Genomic DNA, 12,829 nt, shown 5'->3' with positions numbered 1-12,829 from the left:
GTTTTTTAATTTACATCCAAGTTAGTCAGCATATAGTGTAATAATGATCTCAGGAGTAGAATCCAATGGTTCATCCCCTACATATAACACCCAGTGCTCATCCCAACAAGTGTCCTCCTTAATGCCTCTTCCCCATTTAGCCCATCCTCCTCCCACAATCCCTCCAGCAACCCTCAGTTTGTTCTCTATATCTAAGAGTCTCTTATGTTTTGTCTCCCCCTTGTTTTTATTTGCTTCCCTTCCCTTCTGTTCATTTGTTTTGTATCTCAAATTCCACATATGAATGAAGTCATATATTTGTCTCTCTCTGCTGACTTATTTCACTTAGCATAACACGCTCTAGTTCCACCCACATAGTTGCAAATGGCAAGATTTCATCCTTTTTGATTGCCGAGTAATACTCCATTGTGTATATATATATCTCACATCTTCTTTATCCATTCATCCGTCAATAGACATTTGGGCTCTTTCCATACTTCGGCTATTGTCAATAGTGCTGCCATAAACATGGGGGTGCATGTGTCCCTTCGAAACAGCACACCTGCATGCCTTGGATAAATACCTTATAGTGCAATGGCTGGGTCGCTGGGTAGTTCTATTTTTAATTTTTTGAGGAACCTCCATACTGTTTTCCAGAGTGGTGGCACCAGTTTGCATTCCCACCAGGAAAGGCATCTGACCCTTGATTTTGGGTTGGGTCATGATCTTTAGGTTCCTGCATCTAGGTGGGCGCTGCACTGCCAGATAGGAGCTTGCTTGGGATTCTCTCTCTCCCTGTTTCTCGGCTCCTCCCCCGCTCACGCTGTCTCTCAAAATAAATTAATTCATTAAAAAAAAAAAGAATTGGGGCACTTGGGTGGTTCAGTCTGTTAAGCAACCGACTTTGGCTCAGGTCATGATCTCACGGTTCATGAGTTCAAGCCCACATTGGGTTCTCTGCTGTCACCACAGAGCCCATTTCAGATCCTCTATCCCACCCCCCTCTTGCTGCCCCTCCCCTGCTCACAATCTCTCTCTCAAAAATAAATAAACATTAAAAAAAAAAATCAAGCCAAGACTCAGCATGAAGGAGAAGGAAAGACAAGAAAGAGAGCAAGAGGGCCACCAAGGTTCCTACCAGGGCGGTCCTTTCCAATTCCAGTAAATTCCTGGGCCACTGTGTCCCGGGAGACCCTCCTGTCATATACAGTCCAATAAGCCCTTGCCATCAGATCTTGCTCCTTAGGGATAACTTCACCAAAACCTTATCTGTGTCCATTTGTCTAGCCTGTGTTTCTGTGGTGAAAGATGTTGAATCAAAGTAACGGAGGGAAATATCACCTGTCGTACAATGAAGAGAGAGAAAAAGATAACAGGAAGCAGACATGGGGATAAGAAAGGGAAAGTGGAGGCTGTAAAAAGGAAAGCAGATCGATCACAGCAGCCAAGATACAGAAGCGGCCCGAGTGTCCACGAATAGATGCATGGATAAAGGTGTGGTGTATGTCTGTGATGGAATATTACTCAGCCAGAAACAAGAAATGAGATCTTGCCATTTGCAACAACATGGAGGGAGCTAGAGTGTATAAGGCTAAGTGAAATAAGTCAGAGAAAGGCAAATACCATATGATTTCACTTACATGCAAAATTTAATAAAAAAATATATAAACAAAGGAAACTAAAGACAAACTGATGGCTGCCAGAGGGGAGGTGGGTGGAGGGGTGGGCGAAATAGGTGAAGGGGGTTAAGAGTGCTCAAACTACACACCTGAAACTAACAGAACACTGTATGTTGATGCTACTTCAAGTTAACAAAAAAGGAAAGCAGACGAAGACCTAGAACTACTTGGAAAGGACCTAACAAGTACTTGCCTAACAAGTAAGACAGTGGATTCAAAGTGTAGTGAATTCATTCATTCATTCAGCAAATAGGTACTGAGCACCCACTAGGTGTTAGGAACATAGCACTCAACAAAACTATGGGACTTGCTGCCCAAAAGAGCTATTAGAGACTGTTGAGTGCTTACACAACAACTTAAACCAGAAAGAGACAGAGACAGAGAGACAGAGAGATAAAATCACTTCATATTGGTTGGTCAGGGGAGGCTTCCTTGAGAAGGTGACATTAGGGGCGCCTGGGTGGTCCAGCTGGTTAAGCGTCAGACTTCAGCTCAGGACTCACGGTTCACCAGTTCAAGCCCCGCGTGGGGCTCTGTCCTGACAGCTCGGAGCCTGGAGCCTGTTTCAGATTCTGTGTCTCCCTCTCTCTCTGCCCCTCCCCCTCTGCCTCCCCCTCCTTCCCTCCCTTCCTCTCTCTCTGTCAAAAATAAAGAAACATTTTTTTTAATGTATAAAAAGGGTGACATTAAATTGATATCTGAAGGACAAGAAAGCTCTAGAAGCAGGAAGGTAGTGTAGCGTGTGGGGGCGTGTGGGGGCAATGATCTAGACAGAAGGAAGAACCGGTGCGCCAAGGCTGAAGGGAAGTGTTCTCAAGAATATGACGTTTGCCCTCCAGGGAACGTTTGGCCACGTCTAGACTTTTTGGTAGTCACAACGCGGTGGCAGGGAGCAGTCCTCCTGGCATCTGATGGTTAGAAGCCAGGGATGCAAATTAACATCCTACAGTTTGCACAGGACAAACCCTTAGGCAAAGAACTATCCAAAATGTCAATAGTGCCGAGGTTGAGAAACCCTGCCCTGAGGCCATCAAAGGCTTGGCACCTTCCTCATGTAGAAAGCAGGACATGGTGCCTGGAGAAACAACAGAAGAGGGGGCAGGGCTGTGAAGAAGTTCGGGAAGCAGGGGGAGGCTGTCAGCATGCACCCTTGCAAGCCAAGGCAAGGAGCTGCCATCTTGTTCTAACTGTGGCAAGGAGCCCACGGGTGTTCTGAAACCGGGCAGTTCACGTGGACTTATTTGTTTGTGGAAATAACCACTCTGGCTCTTAAGTGGAATGTGGTGGACGGAGCAAATGTGAGTAAAGGAGACCACCTGGGGGGTTTGACACTAGAGAGAGGAGGTGGCAGGTTGGACGTGGGTCATGACAGTAGAGATAGAGAAGCAGCGAACTGAGCCTTATTTTAGAGGTGGGACTTGTGGGTCCCGGTGACAAAGTGAATGTGGAAGGTGAGGGAAACAGGAATCAAGGATCCATCGAAGGCAGGGCCAGCGACACAGGTGCATGACTGGTGCAATGCCCGTCCCCACGTTGGGCTGGCAGTGACCTCGGTGGAGGACTTTCGGCCACCCTGGATCCGGGTACTGAGCACATCCCAGCCCAGAGGGTGCCAGCCCTTCCAGGCAGCAGGGGATGGGGCGACAGACCCAGGGGAAGCTGGGGCTCCATGCCTTCATTTTGCACTGGGTCTGGCAAATTATGAAGCCGGCCCTACTTGAAGGTTTCCAGCTTGAGTAACTACATGCTTCATTACTGCCATTTACCAAAACGGGGTGGGGTAAAAGTTTAGTCTGGGGCTTGTTTAATCTCAAGATGCCTGTGAGACATCTCACTGACAAGATCACGTAGGCAATTGTGTCTCTACGGCTCGGAAAAGACATAAAGCCATAGACATGAAGCCGGAATTTGTCAGCCTGTAGTATATAAAACCATGAGAATGATGTTGCAGCCAGTATGAAAAACAGTATGGCGGTTCCTCAGAAAAATTGCACCGAGAATTACTACATGATTCAGCGGTTCCATTTCTGGGTATACACCCAAAAGTGAAAGCAGGAACTCAAACAGACATTTGTACACGTGTGTTCACAGCAGCAGTATTCACAATAGCCAAAAGGTGGACACAACCCAAGGGTCCATTGATAGATGAATGCATAAACAAAGTGTGGTGCGTGTGTGTGTGTGTGTGTGTGTGTGTATAAGGGAATATTACTTGGCCTTAAAAAGGAAGAAAAACTCTGACACTTGCTACAACACGACTGAACTTTGAAGACATTATGTTAAGTGAAAAAAGCCAGTCACAAAAGGACAAACATTGTATGATTCCACTTACACGAAGAAACAAGAGTAGTCAAACTCATAGGATGGTAGTTATCAGAGGCTGGGAGAAGAAGAGGGTGGGGAGCTAGTATTTGATGGAGACAGAGTTTCCATTTGGGAAGGTTCAAAACTTCTGTGATGGTGGTGGTGATGGCTGTGTAACAATGTGAATATACTTAATGTCATTGAAACGTACACTTAAAAATATTTAAAATGGTAAATCGTAGGGGCGCTGGGTGGCTCAGTCAGTTAAGCGTCCGACTTCAGCTCAGGTCACGATCTCGTGATCCGTGAGTTCGAGCCCTGCGTCGGGCTCTGTGCTGACTGCTCAGAGCCTCGAGCCTGTTTCGGATTCTGTGTCTCCCTCTCTCTCTGACCCTCCCCCATTCATGCTCTGTCTCTCTCTGTCTCAAAAATAAATAAGCGTTAAAAAAAATTCTTAAAAAAAAAATAAAATAAAATGGTAAATCGTGTTATGTATAGTTCATCACAATAAAAAAAGAACTTGATTATTATTATTTATTGAGTGTTTCCTATACACCCAGCACTAATGTAGGTCTTTTCATTGTTTAAAACTCATATAACCCTCATAACAATCTTTAAAGCAGGTGCAATAGGTAGGCAGTAATCTCTTGGACATTGGCCTTACCAAGATATTTATGGGTCTGTCTCCTCAGGCAAGGGAAACAAAAGCAAAAAATAAAGTTCTGGGACTACACTGAAATAAAAAGCTTTTGCACAGCAAAGGACATCATCAACGAAACAAAAAGGCAACCTGGTGAACGGGAGAAGGTATTTGCGAACGACATATCCGATAAGGAGTTAACATCCAAAACATATAAAGAACTTACACAACTCAACACCAAACCAAAACAAAACAAAACAACCAATGAAAAAAATGGGCAGTGGAGGGGCGCCTGGGTGGCTCAGTCGGTTGATCGTCCTGACTCTTGATTTCGGCTCAGCTCATGATCTCACGGTTTTGTGGGTTCGAGCTCCGTGTCCGGCTCTGTGCCGACAGCCCAGAGCCTGCTTAAGATTCTCCCTCTCTCTCTGCCCCTCCCCTTCTTGCAATCTCTGTCTCTCATAATAAATAAACATAAAGAAAAGGGGGGGGGAGTGGATTTGAATAGACATTTTTCCAAAGAAGACATCCAGACGGCCAGCAGATGCACGAAAAGATGCTCAGCATCCCTCATCATCAGGAAAATGCAAATCAAATCCACACTGAGATATCACCTCACACCTGTCAGAATGGCTAACATCAAAAAGACAAGAAATAGGGGCACCTGGGCGGCTTAGTCAGTTAAGCGTCTGGCTTTGGCTCCAGTCACCATCCCATGGTTTGTGAGTTAGAGCCCCACGTCAGGTCCTCCTCTGTCATCACAGAGCCCACTTCGGATCCTCTGTCTTCCTCTCTCTCTGCCCCTCCCATTCCCTTGCTCGCACGTGCACTCTCTCTCTCTCAAAAATAAAATATATTTTCTTAAAAGACAAGAAATAACAAGTACCGGTAAAGATGTGGAGAAAAGGGGATGCTAGGGCACTGTCGGTGGGAATGTAATTGTTGCAGGATCATTTACAAATTTACAACAGGCAAGATCTGGCAGCCACCCAAGTGTCCACCAATAGATAAACGGATAAGGAAGATGCGGTATATCACCGCAATGGAATATTACTCGGCCACAGAAAAGAATCTTGCCATGTGTGACAACAAAGATGAACCTGGAGGGTGTCATGCTAAGTGAAATACGTCAGATAAAGAAAGCCACCTCTGGGACGCAGCAAAAGCAGTCATAAGAGGAAAGTATATAGCAATCCAGGCCTTCCTAGAGAAGGAAGAAAGATCTCAGATACACAACCTAACCTTACGCCTTAAGGAGCTGGAAAAAGAACAGCAAATAAAACCCCAAATCAGCAGAAGACAGGAAATAATAAAGATTAGAGCATAAATTAATGCTATCAAAATAAAAAAAAAAACCCAGTAGAACAGATCAATGAAACCAGAAGCTGGTCCTTTGAAAGAATTAACAAAATTGATAAACCACTAACCAGTCTGATCAAAAAGAAAAAGGAAAGGACCCAAATAAATAAAATCAAGAATGAAAGAGGAGAGATCACAACCAACACAGCAGAAATAAAAACAATAATAAGAGAATATTGTGAGCAGTTATATGCCAATAAAATGGGCAATCTGGAAGAAATGGACAAATTCCTAGAAACATATACGCTACCAAAACTCAAACAGGAAGAAATAAAATTTGAACAGACCCATAACCAGTAAGGAAATTGAATTAGTAATCAAAAATCTGTCAAAAAACAAGAGTCCAGGAACAGATAGCTTTCCAGGGGAATTCTACCAAACATTTAAGGAAGACTTAACACCTATTCTCTTGAAGCTGTTCCAAAATATAGAAATGGAAGAAAAACTTCCAAACTCTTTCTATGAAGCCAGCATTACCTTGATTCCAAAACCAGACAGAGACCCTACTAAAAAGGAGAACTATAGACCAATTTCCCTGATGAACATGGATGCAAAAATCCTCAACAAGATATTAGCCAACCAGATCCAACAATACATTAAAAAAATTATTCACCATAACCAAACGGGATTTATACCTGGGATGCAGGGTTGGTTCAATATCCGCAAAACAATTAACGTGATTCATCACATCAATAAAAGAAAGGACAAGAACCATATGATCCTCTCAATAGATGCAGAGAAAGCATTTGACAAAATACAGCATCCTTTCTTGATAAAAACCCTCAAGAAAGTAGGGATAGAAGGAGCATACCTTGAGATCATAAAAGCCATATATAAACAGCCCAACACTAATATCATCCTCAATGGGGAAAAACTGAGAGCTTTCCCCTTAAGGTCAGGAACAAGACAGGGATGTCCAGTCTCGCCACTGTTATTCAACATAGTATTGGAAGTGTTAGCCTCTGCATTCAGATGACACAAAGAAATAAAAGGCATCCAAATCGGCCAGGAGGAGGTCAAACTTTCACTCTTTGCAGATGACATGATATTCTATATGGAAAACCCAAAAGATTCCACCAAAAAACTGCTAGAATTGATTCATGAATTCAGCAAAGTTGAAGGATATAAAATCAATGCACAAATATCAGTTGCATTCCTATACACCAACAATGAAGCAACAGAAAGAGAAATCAAGGAATCAATCCCATTTACAGTTGCACAAAAAACCATAAAATACCTAGGAATAAATCTAACCAAAGAGGTGAAAAATCTATACACTGAAAACTATAGAAAGCTGATGAAAGAAATTGAAGAAGACACACAAAAAAATGGAAGAGTATTCCATGCTCCTGCATAGGAAGAACAAATATTGTTAAAATGTCGATACTACCCAAAGCAATCTACATATTCAATGCAATCCCTATCAACGTAACACAAGCATTCTTCACATTCTATTCTTCACAGAGCTAGAACAAGTAATCTTAAAATTTGTATGGAACCAGAAAAGAGCCTGCATAGCCAGAGCAATCCTGAAAAAGAAAACCAAAGTAGGAGGCATCACAATCCTGGACTTCAAGCTGTATTACAAAGCTGTAATCATCAAGACAGTATGGTACTGGCACAAGAACAGACACTCAGATCAATGGAACAGAATAGAGAACCCAGAAATGGACCCACAAACATATGGCAAACTAATCTTTGACAAAGCAGGAAAGAATATCCAATGGAATAAAGACAGTCTCTACAGCAAGTGGTGCTGGGAAAACTGGACAGCGACAGGCAGAAGAATGAACCTGGACCACTTTCTTACACCATACACAAAAATAAACTCAAAATGCATGAAAGACCTAAATGTAAGACAGGAAGCCATCAAAATCCTTGAGGATAAAGCAGGCAAAAACCTCTTTGATCTTGGCCTCAGCAACTTCTGACTCAACAAGTCTCTGGAGGCAAGGGAAACAAAAGCAAAAATGAACTATTGGGACCTCATCAAAACAAAAAGCTTCTGTGCAGCGAAGGAAACAATCAGCAAAACTAAAAAGGCAACTGACAGAATGGGAGAAGATATTTGCAAAGGACATATCAGATAAAGGGTTAGTATCCAAAATCTATAAAGAACTTATCAAACTCAACACCCAAAAAAACAAATAATCCAATGAAGAAATGGGCAAAAGACATGAATAGACACTTCTCCAAAGACGACATCCAGATGGCCAACCGACACATGAAAAAATGCTGCACATCACTCATCATCAGGGAAATACAAATCAACACCCCAATGAGATACCACCTTACACCTGTCAGAATGGCTCACGTTAACAATTCAGGCAACAACAGAGGTCGGCGAGGATGCGGAGAAGAGGAGCTCTTTTGCACTGCTGGTGGGAATGCAAGCTGGTGCAGCTACTCTGGAAAAGAGTATGGAGGTTCCTCAAAAAACTAAAAATAGAACTACCCTATGACCCAGCAATTGCACTACTAGGCATTTATCCATGGGATACAGGTGTGCTGTTTCGAAGGGACACATGCACCCCCTTGTTTATAGCAGCACTATCAACAATAGCCAAAGTATGGAAACAGCTCTAATGTCCATCAACAGATGAATGGATAAAGAAGATGTGGTATATATATATATATATATATATATATATATATATATATATACACACACACAATGGCAATCAAATATATGGCCATCAATATACTCGGCAATCAAAAAGAATGAAATCTTGCCATTTGCAGCGTGGATGGAACTGGAGGATATTATGCTAAGTGAAATTAGTCAGTCAGAGAAGGACAAATATCATATGACTTCACTCATATGAGGACTTTAAGAGACAAAACAGATGAGCATAAGGGAAGGGAAACAAAAATAATATCAAAACAGGGAGGGGGACAAAACAGAAGAGACTCATGAATATGGAGAACAAACTGAGGGTTACAGGAGGGATTGTGGGAGGGGGATGGGCTAAATGGTTAAGGGGCACTAAGGAATCTACTCCTGAAATCATTGTTGCACTATATGCTAACTAATTTGGATGTAAATTTAAAAAAATAAAAAATTAAATTAAAAAATACAGATTTAAAAAAATAATAATTTTTCTCTCCAAAAAAAATAAAATAAAATAAAGTCAAATACTGGGGCGCCTGGCTGCCTTAGTCGGTTGAGCGTCCGACTTCAGCTCAGATCATGATTTCGCGGTCCGGGAGTTCGAGCCCCGCGTTGGGCTCTGTGCTGACAGCTCAGAGCCTGGAGCCTGCTTTGGATTCTGTGTCTCCCTCTCTCTGTGATCCTCCCCTGCTCACACTCTGTTTCTCTCTCAAAAATAAATAAAGATTAAAAAAAATTTTTTTTTAATTTTTTTTAATTTTTTTTCAACGTTTATTTATTTTTGGGGGGACAGAGAGAGACAGAGCATGAACGGGGGAGGGGCAGAGAGAGAGGGAGACACAGAATCGGAAACAGGCTCCAGGCTCTGAGCCATCAGCCCAGAGCCTGACGCGGGGCTCGAACTCCCGGACCGCGAGATCGTGACCTGGCTGAAGTCGGATGCTTAACTGACTGCGCCACCCAGGCACCCCAAAAAAAAAATTTTTTTTTAAAAGAAAGCCAAATACCATTTGATTTCACTCATCTGTGGAATCTAAAAACAAAAAATGAACAACAACAAACCAGAAGCAGAGTCAAAAACTACAGAGAACAGTTAAAAAAAAAAAAAAAAAAAAAAGGAAGAAGGTACAATATTACCAGCCCCACTCTACAAGCAAGAAAACTTATGACCAGAGTAGTTAAGTAACAGGCCTAAGCTCACATAGCTTCCAACCTGCTGGGTTCGGATTTGGATTCAGGCAGTCTGCTAGCAGAACCGGAAAAAAAATTTTTTCTTAACCTACTGTACTACCTATCAACGAAGATCATGTCATATACTACAAAAAAACACATTTCACAATTTTTTAAAAAAAAGAAATTTTTTAAATTTAAGGTTGAATTAATAGCTCACGGGCGGCTAGGTGCTGGCCTTCCAGCACAGTCCAATCTGACTGCCCAGTGCAGAGTCAACCAGCAAAGGAAGGGAGGGGGACAATTACGAGTGACAAATCATTTCATCACCTTTGAAAAAACTGCTCTGTGACCAGAGACATCCCCTGAAAATACTGACAGGAGGGTGTCCTGCTGTGTGTGAAAAGGTCAGGATGGCCCAGAGCCAGCCCACAAGGCCAGGGGTGGGGGGGCAGTGCCCCAATCCCAGGACAAGTAGACCCAGGGGGTTAGGTTTGCAATTCCTTGGTGTTCACGGAAAGTGGTCACTGTGCTATTTTTAGGTTGCTCTATTAAGTTATCAATGACATTTCTCAGACAGAAGCCATGCCAAAGCCACGGACATTCCAGGCCTGCAGCTGGGAAAACGCAGGGGTTGGACCAAGGTGGTCAGAAGTTCTAATTTACCAAGTGACGTTAGAGCCGGCTGGCAGAGGGGAAGGTGCAAACCACAGTGTGGATTCCATTTAGACCTCAGAATTCCCACACCCAGAATCCCATCCCAATCTTGGCTCAGGTCAGGATCTCAGAGTTTGTGAGCTCGAGCCCCGGGTCTGGCTCTGTGCTGACAAGTGTGGAGCCACTTGGGATTCTATATCTCCCTCTCTCTCTCTCTAAATAAATAAACTTAAAAGAAAGGAAGGAAGGAATAGAGAGGGAAGAAGGAAGGAAGGAAGGAGGAAGGAAGGAAGGAAGGAAGGAAGGAAGGAAGGAAGGAAGGAAGGAAAAGAGGGAGGGAGGGAGGGAGGGAAGGAGGGAGGGAGGGAGGGAGACATTCCAAGCTGTCAGGAATCCACAGGCCAGTTCTGGCTCCGGGCAGGCTGGGTCACTAAAGTGGACGAGAAACAGGACAGGGCCAAATGACAGGACGCAAAAGGCCTCCCTCGCTCAGGTCCTAGTCCTCTGAGCGAGCCGAGCAGCCCGCGAGGTGTTGAGAGGGCAGAAGGCAGCAGGGCGTCCCCACCTGAATGACCTGGTCGGGTCAGGGAGGCCCAGGCAGAGGCAGGCCCCACAGCACCGAGAAGGCAGACCCCTTCCTCAGCCTCCTGTTGGGTGTGAACCCCAACTCGTCCCCAAGGCAGAATTTAACTGGATCGATCACCGTAGCCTTTGAAGTACTCCTTACCTTTTGGGCCCCTTTCTGTGCCAGGAAGGCCTTTGGCTCCAGTTATACAAGCTGGGTCAGATGTCCTGGGTGGGCAAGTGCGTGAGGTAAGTGACACCCGCTCCCAGCGAAGAAAAGGACTGCGGATGCGGAGCCCTGCAAGAGGAAATCCGAGGAGGGCAGTTTCAGTCCAGTTTGAAAAACAGGGGCGCCTGGGTGGCTCAGTGTGTCGAGCCTCTGACTTGGGCTCAGGTCGTGATCTCGCAGTGGGCGGGTTCGAGCCCCACATCAGGCTCCCTGTCGTCAGCGCAGAGCCTGCTTCAGATTCTCCGTGTCTCTCTCTCTCTCTCTCTCTGCCCCTTCCCCACGTGTGCGGTCTCTTTCAAAAATAAATATTTTTTTAAAAAACCCAGCCAGTCCATATCTTCTTGCTTTACTGTCTCTAAGCACAGACCCTTGGGCTGGTCACCCTGGTCATACCGGAGTCATACTGGTCACCCACCTGCCCACCCTGGCACGTACCCTTCTTCCTACCCCCAACTACTCCATAACTGTTTCTGTCTTGAGGTGTCCGGGATCCTCAAAAGATGAACATAAACACATTTTTAATGGATGTGTGTGCGCAGTCCCAGTGCCTCCGTAACAACATAGCACAGCTGGGGCGGCTTACCCAACCCAAATGTATTTCTTTTCTCACAGTTCTGGGGGCTGGAAGCCCAAGATCAAGGAGCAGGCAGTGCCGGTTTCTCCCCGCTTGACTCACGGAGGGCTGCTCCCATTGTGTCCTTGGCTGGTCTTCCCTCTCGATGTGTCTGTGTTAGTCGGTCTGGGCGCCATAACAGAATATCACAAAGCAGGTGGCTTGTAAATACGAGCAGTTATTGCTCACGGTTCTGGAGGCTGAAGTCGCAGATCAAGACACTAACAGACTCAGTGACTGGTGAGGACCCACCTCCTGGTTCCCTGTGTCCTCACATGGTGGCAGGGGCGAGGGAGTGCCGCACGCAGGTCTCCTATAATGGCACCAATCCCAAATTTAGGAGGATCCTCGTTGGGGTGAGCACTGGGTGTTGTAAGCAGGGGATGAATCCCTGGATTCCACTCCTGAAATCATTATTGCACGATATGCTGACTCACTTGGATGTAAATTAAAAAAAAAAAAAAAAAAAAAAAAAAGAGTGAATGACAATCCTGTTAGTATAATGAGGTTATGGTTTTCTCCATTTTCTATTTTTTGTTACTGACTACACTCTTTTTACAATACAAAGGTCAAAGTTGTATAAAAAGAGAGAAAGAGACTCTTAAAGAGGACAAACTGAGGGCTGATGGAAGGAGGTGGGGGGGGGATGGGCTAGATGGATGAGAGTCATTAGAAGGGCACTTGTGAAGATGAGCACGGGGTGTTGTAGGCAGGTGATGAATTACTGAAACCAAACCACTACCCCTGAAACCAATATTGCCCTATATGTTAACTAAGTAGAACTTAAATAAAAATTTGAAAAAACAAAAAAAATACGGGCACCAATCCCATTCATGAGGGCACTTGATCTAATCACATCCCATAAGTCCCCACCTCCGAACAGCAACACCTTGGGGGTTAGGATGTAAGACTTTTCGGGGAACACACACATTCAATCCATAGCAGTGTCTGTGTCCTAATCTCTTGTTATTTTATTTTATTTTATATTTATTTATTTTTTGAGGGAGAGAAAGGGAGGGGCAGA

At 44.2% G+C, this 12,829-nt stretch overlaps 1 long non-coding RNA gene across 1 annotated transcript in view; it reads right to left on the bottom strand.

Moving 5' to 3' along the window:
- The window catches only part of LOC122472304, a 31,156-nt gene extending 19,757 nt beyond the window's left edge, over nt 1-11,399 (bottom strand). Inside the window, exon 1 of the long non-coding RNA XR_006294409.1 lies at nt 11,127-11,399. This is a non-coding gene — a long non-coding RNA (uncharacterized LOC122472304). The remainder of the gene's footprint in view (nt 1-11,126) is intronic.
- Between the last annotated feature and the right edge of the window lie 1,430 nt (nt 11,400-12,829).

Source organism: Prionailurus bengalensis, chromosome B4 (assembly GCF_016509475.1).
Source record: "Prionailurus bengalensis isolate Pbe53 chromosome B4, Fcat_Pben_1.1_paternal_pri, whole genome shotgun sequence".
NCBI lineage: Eukaryota > Metazoa > Chordata > Mammalia > Carnivora > Felidae > Prionailurus > Prionailurus bengalensis.
The sequence above is the reverse complement of the archived record's forward strand: the minus strand, read 5'-3'. Positions and strand labels throughout refer to the sequence as shown.